Genomic DNA, 14,612 nt, shown 5'->3' with positions numbered 1-14,612 from the left:
AATAATAATAATAATAACCCTTACCTCAAAGTGTTGTAAGGGTCAGATAAGGTAATACTTGTAGAAGGGTTAACACAGTGTCTGGCACACAGTAGGCATTTAATAAACACTTATTCCCCTTCCCTACTAGGCAGAAACCCAGAAGAAGTAAAAAAAAAAAAAGAAAGGAAAGTCCCCTATCCACCAAAATATTCATAGCTGAACTTTTTTTTGTAGCAGTAAAGGACTAGAAACATAGAAAAAAACAGATGAAACTATTTCCCTTAACTTCATGGGAGTCAGTGACAGAACTGGCAAGAGAGCTTCTGACAAGGGTCTGACAAGCCTTGTTCAACCTAAAATTTTCAAAAGGAAAAGGAATGAATTAAGCAAGGACCTCGCCAGAGTCTTACCACATTTATTAAGGAGAGAGACAGGGACTAATATCTTTTACTTACTTTGTAAAATTCATTTTTGTATTGAAGGAAGATTTTTTTATTATTCCTATTAATTTAATTTTAGTTTTCAACATTCACCTCCACAAGATTTTGGCTTCAAAATTTTCTCGCCATCTCTCCCCTCCTCCCACCCCAACATGCATTCTGATTACCCCTTCCCTCTATCTGCCCTCTCTTCTGTCACCCCCCCCCTTATTCCCTTCACTTCTAGATCTCTATATCCCATTGCCTGTATATCTTATTTCCCAGTTGCATGTAAAAACAATTTTTAACATTTGTTTTTAAAACTTTGAGTTCCACATTCTCTCCCTTCCTCCCTCTCCACCCACCCTCAATTCAATATAGGTTATTGGAAGGAAGGTTTTTAAAGGGTAAATAGGGATTGCCTCCTACACACCAAACAAAGCACTTGCTTTGCCTCTCCAAAAGGGTCTGAAGGGGCTAAGTTAGTACCTTATTCCTGCTTTACTGTTCTAGTCAGTCAATGAGCCCATGGGAAATCATTCCTGAGATTATGTAGCCAAGTTGAATCACATGACAAAACTTGACTCGCTTTCTTTATGGACACCCACACTTGGAGAAAAAGCATATGTTCAAATTATTGGCAAAAACAGGGTTTATGTTTTCACTTATTCATATGATCCCCAACTCTGTTACAATGGATAATCAACACTGAATGTAGGTCCCAATTTCCAATCCTTTCGACATTTTTCTTGCTCTTTACTGTGTTTTCTATATTTCTCGATTCTCCTCTTACACTGTAGAACCCAAAGGGGTCACAATAAACCAAACAGATTGTGATTAGTAAGGCCAGTCAATCAATTAACTAACCTCTATTAAGTGTCAACTATGAGTCAGACTACCAAATGAATCCATCCTATTTCAAGTAAGTATCAAGATGTTGGGCTCTGATACATTTGTCAGATAAGAACACATCTGTGTTTTTCGTTAAGTATAAACAAGGCCTGGACACCTCTCTAGTTAATATAGGAAATCCTCAGATTGGCTGAGGGAGTTGGCTATACCCTATGGAACCCTTATAAAACCAGCCATCTAACTGGAACCAGAGTTTAGGAGTATCTGATAGCAGAGAAGAAATAGAGTGATTGCTGACAAAGAGGAGACTTCTTTCACCTCAGCCTGAGTCTCCTCCCCACCAACATTTGGCGGAAGAGTTCCTTATGAACTTGAGAAGATTTGGACTTTTTCATCACTATCCTAACAGTATCCTCCAGAGAGGAGAGGTTGGTGGCAGTGTCCAAATCACAAGCCAAGAACAGACTAGATAAGATGAGGAAAGCTGGTTCAAGCCAATAAAAAGTCCAACAGAAAGGTTGGACCAGGCGTGGGGAATCCAAGGCCTCCAGGCCACATGTGGCCCTCTAGGTCCTCAAGTCCAGTGCTTTGACTAAATCCAAACTTCACAGAACAAATCCCTTAGTAAAAGGATTTGTTATGTAAAACTTGGACTCAGTCAAAATGAGGCACTCTAGGACTTAGAAGGCCATATGTGGCCTCAAGGCTACAGGTTCTTCAGGAATACTTTTGTTACTCCAGTAAAAGGTATTCCAGGAATTCCTTTGCTCTATTAGGTGCTCTCTAAGCTTGAGATTGGGGCAACTAGCTGGCACAGTGAATAGAGTACTCAACCTGAAGTCAGGAAGACTCGTTTTCCTGAGGTAAAATCTGGCCTCAGACACTTACTAGCTGTGGCAAGTCATTTACCCCTGTTTGCCTCAATTTCCCTATCTGTACCATGAACTGGAGAAGGAAATGGCAAATCACTCCAGTATCTATGCCAAGAAAACCCCAGATGGGGTCACAGAGAGTCCAACATGAATCAAAAACAACTGAAGAAGCAGCTTGACATTGCTTTCCCCATAGACTCTATATGTATTTGTGGGATGCTATGTCACAGACTTTTGGAGTATATTTGTCACTCCATGTAAGAATGGTATGTTCTTACTGTACGGTACTGTAAATACCACTTACTAAAAGTTAATTGTTTCTAAACTAATTAATATCAATGGATAATCATGGGGGTGAGGAGGCACACCAATGGGGGCTTATGAGGTATAGTATTAGGAAGACCCACCCTAGCCCCTCAGGATTACTCCTCAGGCCTAGAGGTCAAGGAAGAGTTAAGCACTAAGAAGCAAACCTGTCCATGCAAGTTAATATATATTAGGTATATATTAAGAGTGTAAGGTAGTTTTGTGAGGGGGAACCTTATTAGTTAGGAAAATCTTCATGAAGAAGAAGGGAATTTTTTTTTCCAATTAATTTCTTTACTTTTAGTTTACAACATTCAGTTCCATAATCTCTTAAGTTTCAAATTTTCTCCCCCTTCCTCTCCTCCCACCTCACTCCTCTCTACACCCCTCACCCCTATAGAGGCATGTAATCACATAGGTTCTCCACGTTGAACGTTAGTCATGTTGTAAAGGATTATAACCAATGAGAAACAATGAGAAAAAAGGAATAAAACAAAACAAAACACAAAGGAGAGAGCAAATAGTTTGCTTCAATCTGCAGACTCTGTAGTTCTTTCTCTGAATGTGGATATCCCTTTCCATCATGAGTCTTTTGTATTTGTCTTCTAACCTTGTATTGCTGAGAGGAATCCAGTCTATCAAAGTTAGTTGTTACACATATGATGTATCTGTAATTGTGCACAAAGTTCTCCTGGTTCTGCTCTCCTCACTCGGCATCAGTTTATATAAGTCTCTCCAGGTTATTATGAAGTCCATCTACTCCTCTTTTTTTTTTGCTTTTTGAAGGGGGGAAGGAAGGGCAATTGGGGTTAAGTGACTTGCCCAAGGTCACAAGGCTAGTAAGTGTGTCAAGTGTCTGAGGTCAGATTTGAATTCAGGTCCTTCTGACTCCATGGTTGGTGCTCTATTCTCTGTGCCACCTAGATGCCCCCTGCTCCTCATTTCTTGTAGCACAGTAATATTCCATTACATTTATATACCACAACTTATTTAGCCATTCCCCATTTGATGGGCATCCCCTTGACTTCCAATTCTTTGCCACCACAAATAGAGCTGCTATAAATATTTTTGTACATACAGGTCTTTTCCCCACTTCTGTAATTTCTTTGGGATACAGCCCAGAAGTGGTATTGCTGGGTCAAAGGGTATGTACTCTTTTATAGCCCTTTGGGCATAGTTCCAAATTGCTCTCCAGAATAGTTGGATTAGTTCACAACTCCACAAACAATGCATTAGTGTTCCAATTTTTCCACATCCTCTCCAGCATTTATCATTTTCCTGTTTTGTCATTGTAGCCAATCTGACTGGTGAGATGTGGTACTTCAGAATTGTTTTGATTTGCATTTCTCTAATTAATAGTGATTTAGAGCATTTTTTCATATGCTTATAAATATCTTTACTTTCTTTCTCTGAAAACTGTCCATATCCTTTGACTATTTATTAGTACAATGACTCGTATTCTTATAGCTTTGATTCAATTCTCAGTATATTTTAGAAATGAGGCCTTTATCAGAAACACTGGTTGTAAAAATTCTTTCCCAGTTTCCCACTTCCCTCCTAATCTTGGTTACATTGACTTTTTTTGTACAAAACCTTTTCAATTTAATGTAATCAAAATTATCCACTTTGCATTTCATAACACTGTCTAACTCTTGTTTGTTCATAAAATCTTCTGAAGAAGGAAATTCTTGTGGTGAGTCTTGAAGAAAACCAGGAATTAAATTCAAAGAGACCAAGATGAATCATAGTAAGAAGGGCTAAAGGTGGAATTTCTATAATAACTAACATTTATATTGTATTGTAAGGGTAATGGGAATTTGAAGATCTTCCCTGCCCCTTAATTGGCCAAATGTAATCACCTGGAGCCTGTGGTGGGAGGAGTTTCCTGAAGGGGTGGAGCAGGAAATGAGTCAGAGCAGTTAGAAGGGAGGGTAACTACAATCCAGGTAAGCAGACAACTAGTACTGTGATTGTTTGTGGAAAGGCCAAAACAGGCGGAAGGCTTTGGGATGGTGTTGCTTCCTATGGTAATAAGGTACATTAACTTCTCCCTTGCTACAATGGATTAGGTTTTCTGGTGTTTGAATATGGCTTTCTGGTATCTGAATAAATGTTTTGCTTCTGTCTTCTATATGGAGAGTCTATTATATTTTGAAATTCAGAATTATGCTGGCATATTCATAGCCCCCATAGGTGCTGTGAATATTGCCTTGGCAATACAAGTGTTTGCTACATGCCAAGACAGTGCTTTGCAATTATTATCTCATTTGATCTTCACAACAACCCTAGGATTAAAGTATATAGGCAACAACCATTTTTCTTCAACTTCAACAATAAGAGGAATAGAGGGTACATATTACTGATAATTTTAGAAAGCAACAAGGAAAACTGCTCTTTTAGACCAAAGTCTCATAAAAAGGGGAGAACAGTTTGCTAAAATAGAAAGGATAGGGAAACTGAGGAGAAAATCATCATTCTTAATATAAAGGGTCATTGCTGACAGGTAAGGAGAGGAAAGCCAGGCATGGTGAAGGGAGATCAAAAAGGTTTTTAAAAACCAAGGTGAGGACAAGAATGAGATCAAAGGAGAAGAGAGAATAAACATTTATATATAGCCTACTATGTGTCATATGCTAAATGCTTTACAATTATTATCTAATTTAATCCTCACAATAACCAGTGGATGTAGATGCTATTATCATCACTATTTTACAGTGGAAGAAACTGAAGTTAAGTGACTTGCCCAGGGTCACACAGCTAGTGAGTGTCTGAGGCCTAATTTGAACTGATTGCAGGATTAGTGCTCTATCCACATACTACCTAACTACTTGAGGGAATTAGGACAATGATAACAATGTTGAAAAGGCAAAACTTCTAAATTATTATTTTGCTTTGGCTTCCTCACCAAGGAGAAGGATCCTTGGAATGGAAAAGAGGACAAAAGTCATTTACAGGGAAATGAAACCCAAGATAAGTAAGGAAATGAGGTAAGAGACTATCTAGTTATTTTCAATGACTTTAAGCAAATAGGTCCAAATGAATTATACTCTTACCATGCTGGAAGAACTTGGCAAGATGATTACAAAACTTCTATCCATGATCTTTGGAAAGACATGGAAAAATGTCATATACTCTCTCTCTCTTTCTCTTTCTCTCTGTCTCTGTCTCTCTCTCATACTCTATTATTCACAATGACTTCCATAATGTAAATAAAAACAAGATCAAAATTAGTCTAAAATTAGTTATTAAATCAGTGTTGCTCTTGCAGAAGAATAATAAAAATATACCTTCCTCCTTTCAGCAAAAGAGTGAGGAACTATAGCAAAATGTTGCATACATTTATGCTCAGTTGTATTGCTTTTTTTTGCTTATTTTTCTTTGCTGTAGGGGAGGGTATAACTATATGGGTAGAAGGGAAGATGACCATATTATAAAAACACGTGACATGAATAAATATTAATTTAATTAATTGATCAACCAATCAATAAATGTTTGGGTAGCAGATAAATTCCCTGTTCCCTTCCTTTCAGCAAAAGCCCCTCAGCCTTCAATGGTAAAAGGAAAACAATTTAAACTGATTATACTGCAATGTGAATGACTAATAACCTTCCTTAACTCTCACAGTGGTATTTTCATTTTGAAAGAGGATAGTATATAGGATTTTACTATTCAAATAGTAGAATTTCAAGTAGTGTTGGGGGATGATTTTTCAGCAAGGAACACAGAGTGTAGGCTGACATGACAGGTAGAAGAATCTCTTATGACTACCCAGCAACCAGCCTCAGGGGTTTTTTAAGGGGATTAGGATCTTGTTTGGCAAATGTGTAGGATTTGTCCTTTTGGTGACTGAAACTGAGCCAAATTCCTAGGAAGGATCTTGCAAACTCTATCTCTGCTACATGCAAAGTCATTCTAGAACAGTGTCTATGAATTTGGTTTTTAAAACATATATTTTGATAACTGTTTCTCAATATGATTGGTTTACTTTCTAATCCTATGTATTTTATTTTATCCATTTATCATTATCATCATCATCATTTATTAAGTGTTCACTATGTGTCATTGTACTAAGGCGTAGAGACACAAAGGAAAGCACCAAAATGGTCCCTGCCTTCAAGGAGCTCACATTCTAGTGGTGAGACAACATACAAGTACATACAAAACATATACAGTGCAAAAGGAAAGTAATCTCACCGGGAAGGCACTTGCTTGCCCTTTGTCCTTCATTCCTGAAGAGGACCATGACATCAGGGAGGTGATGCCATGACATGTAAGTGCATTAGATTTAAGTGAGGGAGAGCTGTGCAAAGTCACCAGCCTTACTTTTTCCTCCAGAGCCATTTGAGTCCAGTGGTGAGATATGGATCAGGACAACTACAGAATGCAGTGGGGGATCTTGTTTTTTTTTCAGGTTAAGGTCTTTAAAGGATTTCAGTTTGACTGAGGTAGCACCCATTCAGTGATTAAGGCTTAAAGGTAAAGGCACTAGCAGTGGGTAGGGAGGAGGATATAGAATGAACAAAGGCCTCTTACAGAAGATAGAATATGAGTACAGTCTTGAAAGAAACCATATGATTCTGAGAAGGGATCCATAGATTTTTATCAGACTGCCAAAGGGGTCCATGACACAAAACAGTCAAGAACCCCTACTGTAAAATCTGTGGATTCCAGATTGGAACATGCTACAATTGGCCCACACATAACCCTACAGTGATTTGTTCTTCTCTTTCCCATGCCACAAGGGCTTGCACAATAGGCCATTTAAATGTCCCTTGGGGAGGAGAGATTAGGTGGGGCTAAATAAATAGCTACTGAGCATTCCCCACTCTTGCAAGATCTTAGCTCCCAGAATAATACAGGACAATCCCAAGAATATCCCAATATGTTTGAAAAACTGGCCAAATTGCAAGTTTCACCATCTGGTTTCAGGCCTGAATTAATGATTTGATTTACAAATTTTAAATAAACAAAAGTGCATATACTTCAGCAAAAGTCTTCAAGGTTCATTCCTGAGTTCCATTGAAGGAATAAAGAGCTGTTGATTTTTCCCCTAGGCCTTTCATCATCTTCTTAAATTTATGAACATAATGTGATAGCATGTTCCAGCCTTATGTTTAAGATGGTCCTAGAAGTCAAATATAGGTAATAAGCAGATTCTGAACCGGTCATACTCTAAAAGTTCATTTGTAGGTTAGTTTTTTGAAAGTTAGAGAAGGGGTGGAGCCAAGATGGCAGAGTAAAAAAAGGAACTCTGCTCGGCTTCCACTCCAAACACCTCCAATACCTGTAAAATATGACTCTAAACAAATTTTAGAGGTACAGAACTCACAAAGTTACAGAGAGAAACAAATATCTTGCTGAAGGAAGCCTGGCAGGCCCACGGAAAGGATCTATTTCACTGAGCTGGGAGCGGAGCACAGTCCCTCATGAGCTGCCCAGGTTCTGGCCCCAGGGCAGCCCCCACCAGAAGCACAGAACAGCCCAAGCAGACTTCAGGAGAGTAAATCACCAGCAGCTGCAGGGGTTTCCAGACTTCTCAACCCATAAACACCAAAGAGAAAGTAAAAGGTCAGTGGGGAACTCTTTTGGAACTGGGTAACAGAAGAGCGTGGTCTGGCCCCTGCCCCCAGACCAGAGGTGGTGAAGTAGCAGCAGCTGTAGCTGCTGCAGCATGGCTGCCTCCAGAGCTCCTTGCCTGTAGAGTGTAGGGGACCAACTGACCATTCAGAGGGTAATTGATCTTGCTTTGACCTGCTTGGATCTGGATCAAAGCCTTGGGTGGTAGTTTTGGGGTGTATGTCCAGTGTGCCAGAAATTGGGCTGTCCATAGAGAGGATGCCCTCCTCATAGCTCTGACAATATCTGCAAAATCCCCAGCGATTTGGGACATAGCTCTCTGCATTCTGGAAGTAGAGTTCTACTGTGTCAAAGAGCTCAAAAGCCAAGTAATTGGCTGGCAAGATGAGCAATGAGAGGAAGTGCAATCAAACCACAGAATCCTTTTTTGGGGACAAAAAGGATCAAAACATGGAACCAGAAGAAGTCGGTAAAGTCAAAACTCCTGCATCAAAAGCTTCCAAGAAAAAATATGAGTTGATTACAGGCCATGGAGGAGCTCAAGAAGGATTTTGAAAATCAAGTAAGAGAAGTAGAGGAAAAATTGGAAAGAGAAATGAGAATAATGCAAGAACATCATGAAAAGCCAGTCAACAGCCTGCTAAAGGAGGCCCAAAAAATACTGAATAAAATAACACCTTAAAAAATAGACTAACTCAAATGGCAAAAGTGGCCCAAAAAGCCAATGAGGAGAAGAATGCCTTAAAAAGCCAAATTTGCCAGAAGGAAAAGGAACTCCAAAAACTCACTGAAGAGAATGATTCCTTCAAAATTAGATTAGAGAAAATGGAAGCTAATGACTTTATGAGAAATCAAGATACTATAAAACATATCCAAACAAATGAAAAAAATAGAAGGCAATGTGAAATATCTCATTGGAAAAACCACTGACCTGGAAAATAGATCCAGGAGAGATCATTTAAAAATAATTGGACTGCCTGAAAGCCACGATCAAAAAAAGAGCCTAGAAATCATCCTTCAAGAAATTCTCAAGGAAAATTGCCCTGATATTCTAGAACCAGAGGGCAAAATAGAAATTGAAAGAATTCACCAATCACCTCTTGAAAAAGATCCCCAAAAGAAAACTCCTAGAAATATCATAGCCAAATTCCAGAGTTCCCAGGTCAAGGAGAAAATATTACAAACTGCCGGGAAGAATCAATTTGAGTTTGTGGAAACACAATCAAGATAACACAAGAACTAGCAGCATCTACACTAAAGGGATCAAAGGGCTTGGAATATGATATTCTGGAGGTCAAAGGAGCTGGGATTAAAACCAAGAATCACCTACCCAGCAAAACTGAGTATAATGCTTCAGGAAAATATGGTCATTCATTGAAATAAAAGACTTTCAAGTGTTCTTGATTAAAAAAACAGAACTAAACAGAAAATTTGACTTTCAAATACAAGAAGCAAGAGAAGCATGAGAAGGTAAACAGGAAAAAGAAATCATAAGGAACTTATTAAAGTTGAACTATTTACCTTCCTATATGGAAAAATGATAATTGTAACTCATGAAACTTTTCTCAGTATAAGGATAGTTGAAGGGAATATATATGTATATATATGTATATGTGTATATATATATATATGTATATATATATGTGTGTGTGTGTGTGTATAGGAGGGTGTATATGTATATAAATACATATGTGAGTGTGTGTATATGTGTGTACATGTATACCTAGACAGAGGACACAGGATGAGTTGAATAGAAAGGGATGATATCTAAAAAATAAAATTAAGAGGTGAAAGAGGAATATAATTAGAGAAGGAGAAAAGGAGAGATAGAGTAGGGCAAATTATCTCATATCAAAGAGGCAAGAGAAAATTGTTACAATGGGGGGAAGAGCAGGAAGGTGAAAGGGAATGTGTCAACTTTACTCTCATTGAATTTGGCTTAAGGAGGGGAATAATGTACACACTCATTTGGGTATCTTGCCCTACAGGAAAGTAGGGGGGAAGGGGATAAGAGGCGGGATGATAGAAAGGAGGGCAGATTGGGGGAGAGGGTAGTTAGAAGCACATGCATTTGAAAAGTGACAGGGTCAAAGAAGAAAATAGAATAAGTGGGGGACAGGATAGGATGGAAGGAAATATAGTTAGTCTTTCACAATATAACTACTATGGAAACATTTTGCGTAACTACACATATACAACCTATATTAAACTGTTTATCTTCCCAGTGGGGGTGGGTGAGGAGGGAAGAAGGGAAAGAATCTGGAAATCAAACTTTTAAAAACAAATGTTAAAAAAGTTATTTTTTTTTACATACAACTAGGAAATAAGATATACAAGCACTGGGGTATAGAAATCCATCTTGCCCTACTAGAAAGTTAGAGGAAGTATGGTGGAGGATATAAGAGAGAGTAGATTGGGGAAGAGGTATTCAGTAGGCTTGGTATATTGGGGTGGGGGGTAGGGGAAAGACAGGGAGAAAATTTGTAATTCAAAATCTTGTGGAAATGAATGTTGAAAACTAAAAATAATTTTTTTAAAAAAGAAAGTTATGATATATTTTCCCATACAAACAATGACTTAAACATCAGTCAGTTTATCAGACAAAGCCACAAAGTTTATAGAATAATTTTACAGATGAATAACTAAGGCAAACAGGGTTAAGTGACTAAGGTCACCTAGCAAGTAAGTGCCTGAGGCCATATTTAAACCCAGGTGCTCCTGACTGCAGACCTTGAATTCTATCTACTTCACCAGGGAGCTGCCCCTTATTTTATGAGTTCTCTTTTCTCAATAAAACTGGCTTACTTCACTGTCTTGTAAACTCCATGTTTCTTTGTATGAGACTTGATATTTTGAACCTTCTCAAATCTATGGTAAGACAATGAGAAACCAGAGAGTTGGGCTTGGAATATAAATTAAAAGCCTATAAATTATAGAAAGATTAGATGCTACAGCCTTTTACTGACCTCATTTGCCCCACAATCCCACAAAGAAACAAGATCTCAATAAATTCCATCAACTGACAGCAAAATTTAGGGAGATTATGAACCAACCAAGGTTGTTCAGCCCTGATCCAACCTCTTTAGCTTTTCGTCATAAAACCAGAATCCACTAGAAACAGTTCCACACACATATGCTTATACAAGCCAAAGCCTTCACCCATAGATGCACATATCCAAAACTCATGGCAATAGTGGGAAATGTCATTGGGCCCTCAAGGAGAGAGGAAATTGTTCTGTTCAGTAATTGAGTTTTGACTAAGAAGAAATTATGGAAATCACTTTTCATTTCAGAGAAGTAGATCCCAGTGTGAGACCAGTTGAAATGTAGACAGCTGATGGATGCTACTGAAGATGCCGCATGATTTCATCAGTCCCTGGGGACTGCTGCCAACTTGTCCTGCATTGTTAGTCCAATACTTTGGAGGGGAAGATGTCCAACTACCTCTAGAATACCAGTGAAGCATGTGGATCCCTGGTTTGGGTTTTGAAGAAATTGGACCCTGCTAAAAAGCCTGTACAACACAGGCCTACAAAGGAAGAGACCTTGATCCACAAAATAATTCAGAAGCAGTAGGTTGGAGGGGCAGGGAGCAGAGGGCATTTAGAAACAGAGCAGGGAGCCCTGAAGTATTACCCACAGAATTGTTTTTACTGCTTTAAAAAAGAAGCACAAGTTTACTTAATAGTATCAATAGTGACTAAGGAGTTCTACCCCCTCAAAAGCCCAAACTATTATACGATCTTCCTTCCCTCATGATCCTCCTCTCTTTTCTTTGCCCTCTCAAAAAAGAGCAATTTGTCTCAACTCAAACATGTTATTTTTGATTTAAAATTAAGTAGATCTCCCAAACAATTGAAGGCCAGGACTCAAGCCCAAGGAAACACAAAATTAATTATATTACAAAAATGACTTTGATTTCTTTTTCTAAGAGTAAGGAATTTATTAATCCAAAATAAAAATAAAACAAACAAAAAGTAGGAATAAGGGTTGATAATTGCTATAATCTCAGTTTATTAAAAAAAAAAAGTAGTGTTGTCTATGATCTCATCTATTAAAAAAAAAACCCTCTTGACCGGGTGCCAGAGCCAGTGGAGGCTTCAGAGAGGGCACCCAACTAATAGCTCCAGCAGCTGTGAAAACCCCAGCGATTTGGGACAAAACTCTCCTCTCTGGAAGCAGAGTTCTACTGTGGCAAAAAGCTCAAAAGTCAAGTAATTGAGTGGCAACATGAGCAAGCAAAGGAAGCAAAGCAAGCATAGCAATCTGACTTTAGATTCCTATTTGGGGGACAAAAAGGATCAAAGCATGGAACAGGAGGAAGACAATGAAGTCAGAACTCCTGTATCAAAAGCTTCCAAGAAAAATATGAATTGGTTATGGGCCACAGAGGAGCTCAGGAAGGATTTTGAAAACCAAATAAGAGAAGTGGAGGAAAAAATGGGAAGAGAAATGAGAATGATACTTGAAAATAATTAAAAAAAATAACCACCACTACCCTGTGTGAAATAATCTTACTACACAATAAATCAAAATAAAGTATTTGTGTTGAGGCATGATGCTGCTTTAAATGTTTTTTTTTTCTTAAAAATTCATCCCTGAATGCCTTTAAAATTGTGTTACACTAGCTGTTTTTGTGGTGGCAAAGAATTGGAAATTGAGGGGATGTCCATCAATTGGGGAGCAGCTGAACAAGTCATGGGGTAAGATTGTGAAGGAATACTATTGTGCTATAAGAAATGATGAGCAAGTAGATTTCAGAAAAACCTGGAAAGTCTTACACTCATGCAAAATGAACTGAGCTGAACCAGGAGAACATTGTACACAGTACAATATAGTATGATGATCAACTGTGAATAACTTAGTTGTTCTCAGCAATACAATGATCCAAGACAATTCTGAAGGTCTTATGATGAAAAATGTTATCCATCATTAAGGAAAGAACTGATTGAGTCTGGATGCAAATTGAAGCATATTATTTTTCACTTTATTTTTTGTGGATTTTTTTAGGTTTGTCTTCTTTCATAATATGGAGTAATATGGAAATATGTTTTGCATGATTTCACACATATAACCTATAACAAATTGCTTACTGTCACAGGGAAAGGGAGAAGAAGAGAATTTGGAGCTTAAATTTTAAAAAAATTAATGTTAAAATTGTTTTTACTTGTAACTGGGAAAAAGAAAATATTATTAAAGTAAAAAATAAATAAAATTTTGCTGCACTGTCTTCTAGAGTATTTGGGTCAAGTCTGCCTAAAGCCCTAAATTGGAATTACAAGACCTAGAACAAGTACAGTTGAATAATAAAGGGATGGGACAGAAATTTCAGGATATTTTGAAGCTGGCACATACCACAGTGATCACACTGATCCTGTCTCAAATGTGACTCTGGATGTTCCATGTTTCAGGGGTCCCCAGAATAATTATTTAACATTAAACGTTAAAATAGCATGCCTTAATCTAGTGGAGTATGATGAGGATATGGTGGCCCAGGAGAGTGTGATGGCCACAAGACTCTTGGCAAGTGGGATCAAGAAGAGGAAATAATACCTCCTCTCTCCTTCCCAGAGTCCTGGCATCCAGAAGGGTATATTTGCTTCCCACCAATGTCTTCCATTGGCCATCTCTGTGGCATGATTACTAAAGAAAGGAAGTGTATATTGCTCAGAAGTTGGTACCCTGGGGCAAAGCCCCTGTTACCCCATACTAGGTATGGCTCTAGGTCCAGCCACTCTTCCTGGTTTCATATGTTCAGCAACATTCTCACTTCTTCATATTGGGTACTAAAGTTATAGAGACTGAATGCTGTGCTTCTCCCATTGCCACTGATGAGAAGAGATAATTATGGATGCAACAGTGGATCTGTTTCATTTCTTATCTATTTGTTGTCTTCTGGTTTCATCTACAAATGTCTTTGGCATTATCTAACTTATCTAATAAAAGCTCTCTATAGACTCATTTTCCCCTTAACTGCTTCTTTCTGTTATGTTTTCTGATACTTATAATCTTATTTCATTCTCATCCACACTATTTAAAAATGAGCTTATGTTCTTAACTGATGTTGTACTTGGCTACCATGTTTCTTCACTTGGCAAAGAGATTGCTGGCTGAGATAGTTTCTGGGATCTTTTAGTTTCTGCCTTTCAATTTTTCATTGCTTAACCTTTCCTATGAAATCTTGATAATATCATTGATTTTACTGACAAGTTCTTTAAACAAGAGAGGTTGTAGCTGCCATAAGCCTCATTCCCCCTCCCCCCCCCCACTAATTTCGTATTTGTTTTGGCCTTTTTTTCCAAATAGTCAATATCTGACTGAACACAAACAGTTGATTCAGAAATGACTGTTAAGCAGAGAGGTGATTGATAGGCTAAACATTTTCAGACATGGCAAATACATAAATTTATTTTCCTTGATTATGTTTATTTGATGCAAAAAAGGGCTTTTACTGGGTGGAGAAATTTTATGTGAGGGATGATAGAGATACTAAAAAAAGAGAAAGAAAGAAAGAAAGAAAGAAAGAAAGAAAGAAAGAAAGAAAGAAAGAAAGAAAGAAAGGAAGGAAGGAAGGAAGGAAGGAAGGAAGGAAGGAAGGAAGGAA

This window comes from Petaurus breviceps, unplaced genomic scaffold (genome assembly GCF_028583685.1).
Source record: "Petaurus breviceps papuanus isolate PSGF00001 unplaced genomic scaffold, PetGlider_PUasm1.0 90784, whole genome shotgun sequence".
NCBI classification, from domain to species: domain Eukaryota; kingdom Metazoa; phylum Chordata; class Mammalia; order Diprotodontia; family Petauridae; genus Petaurus; species Petaurus breviceps.
The sequence above is the reverse complement of the archived record's forward strand: the minus strand, read 5'-3'. Positions refer to the sequence as shown.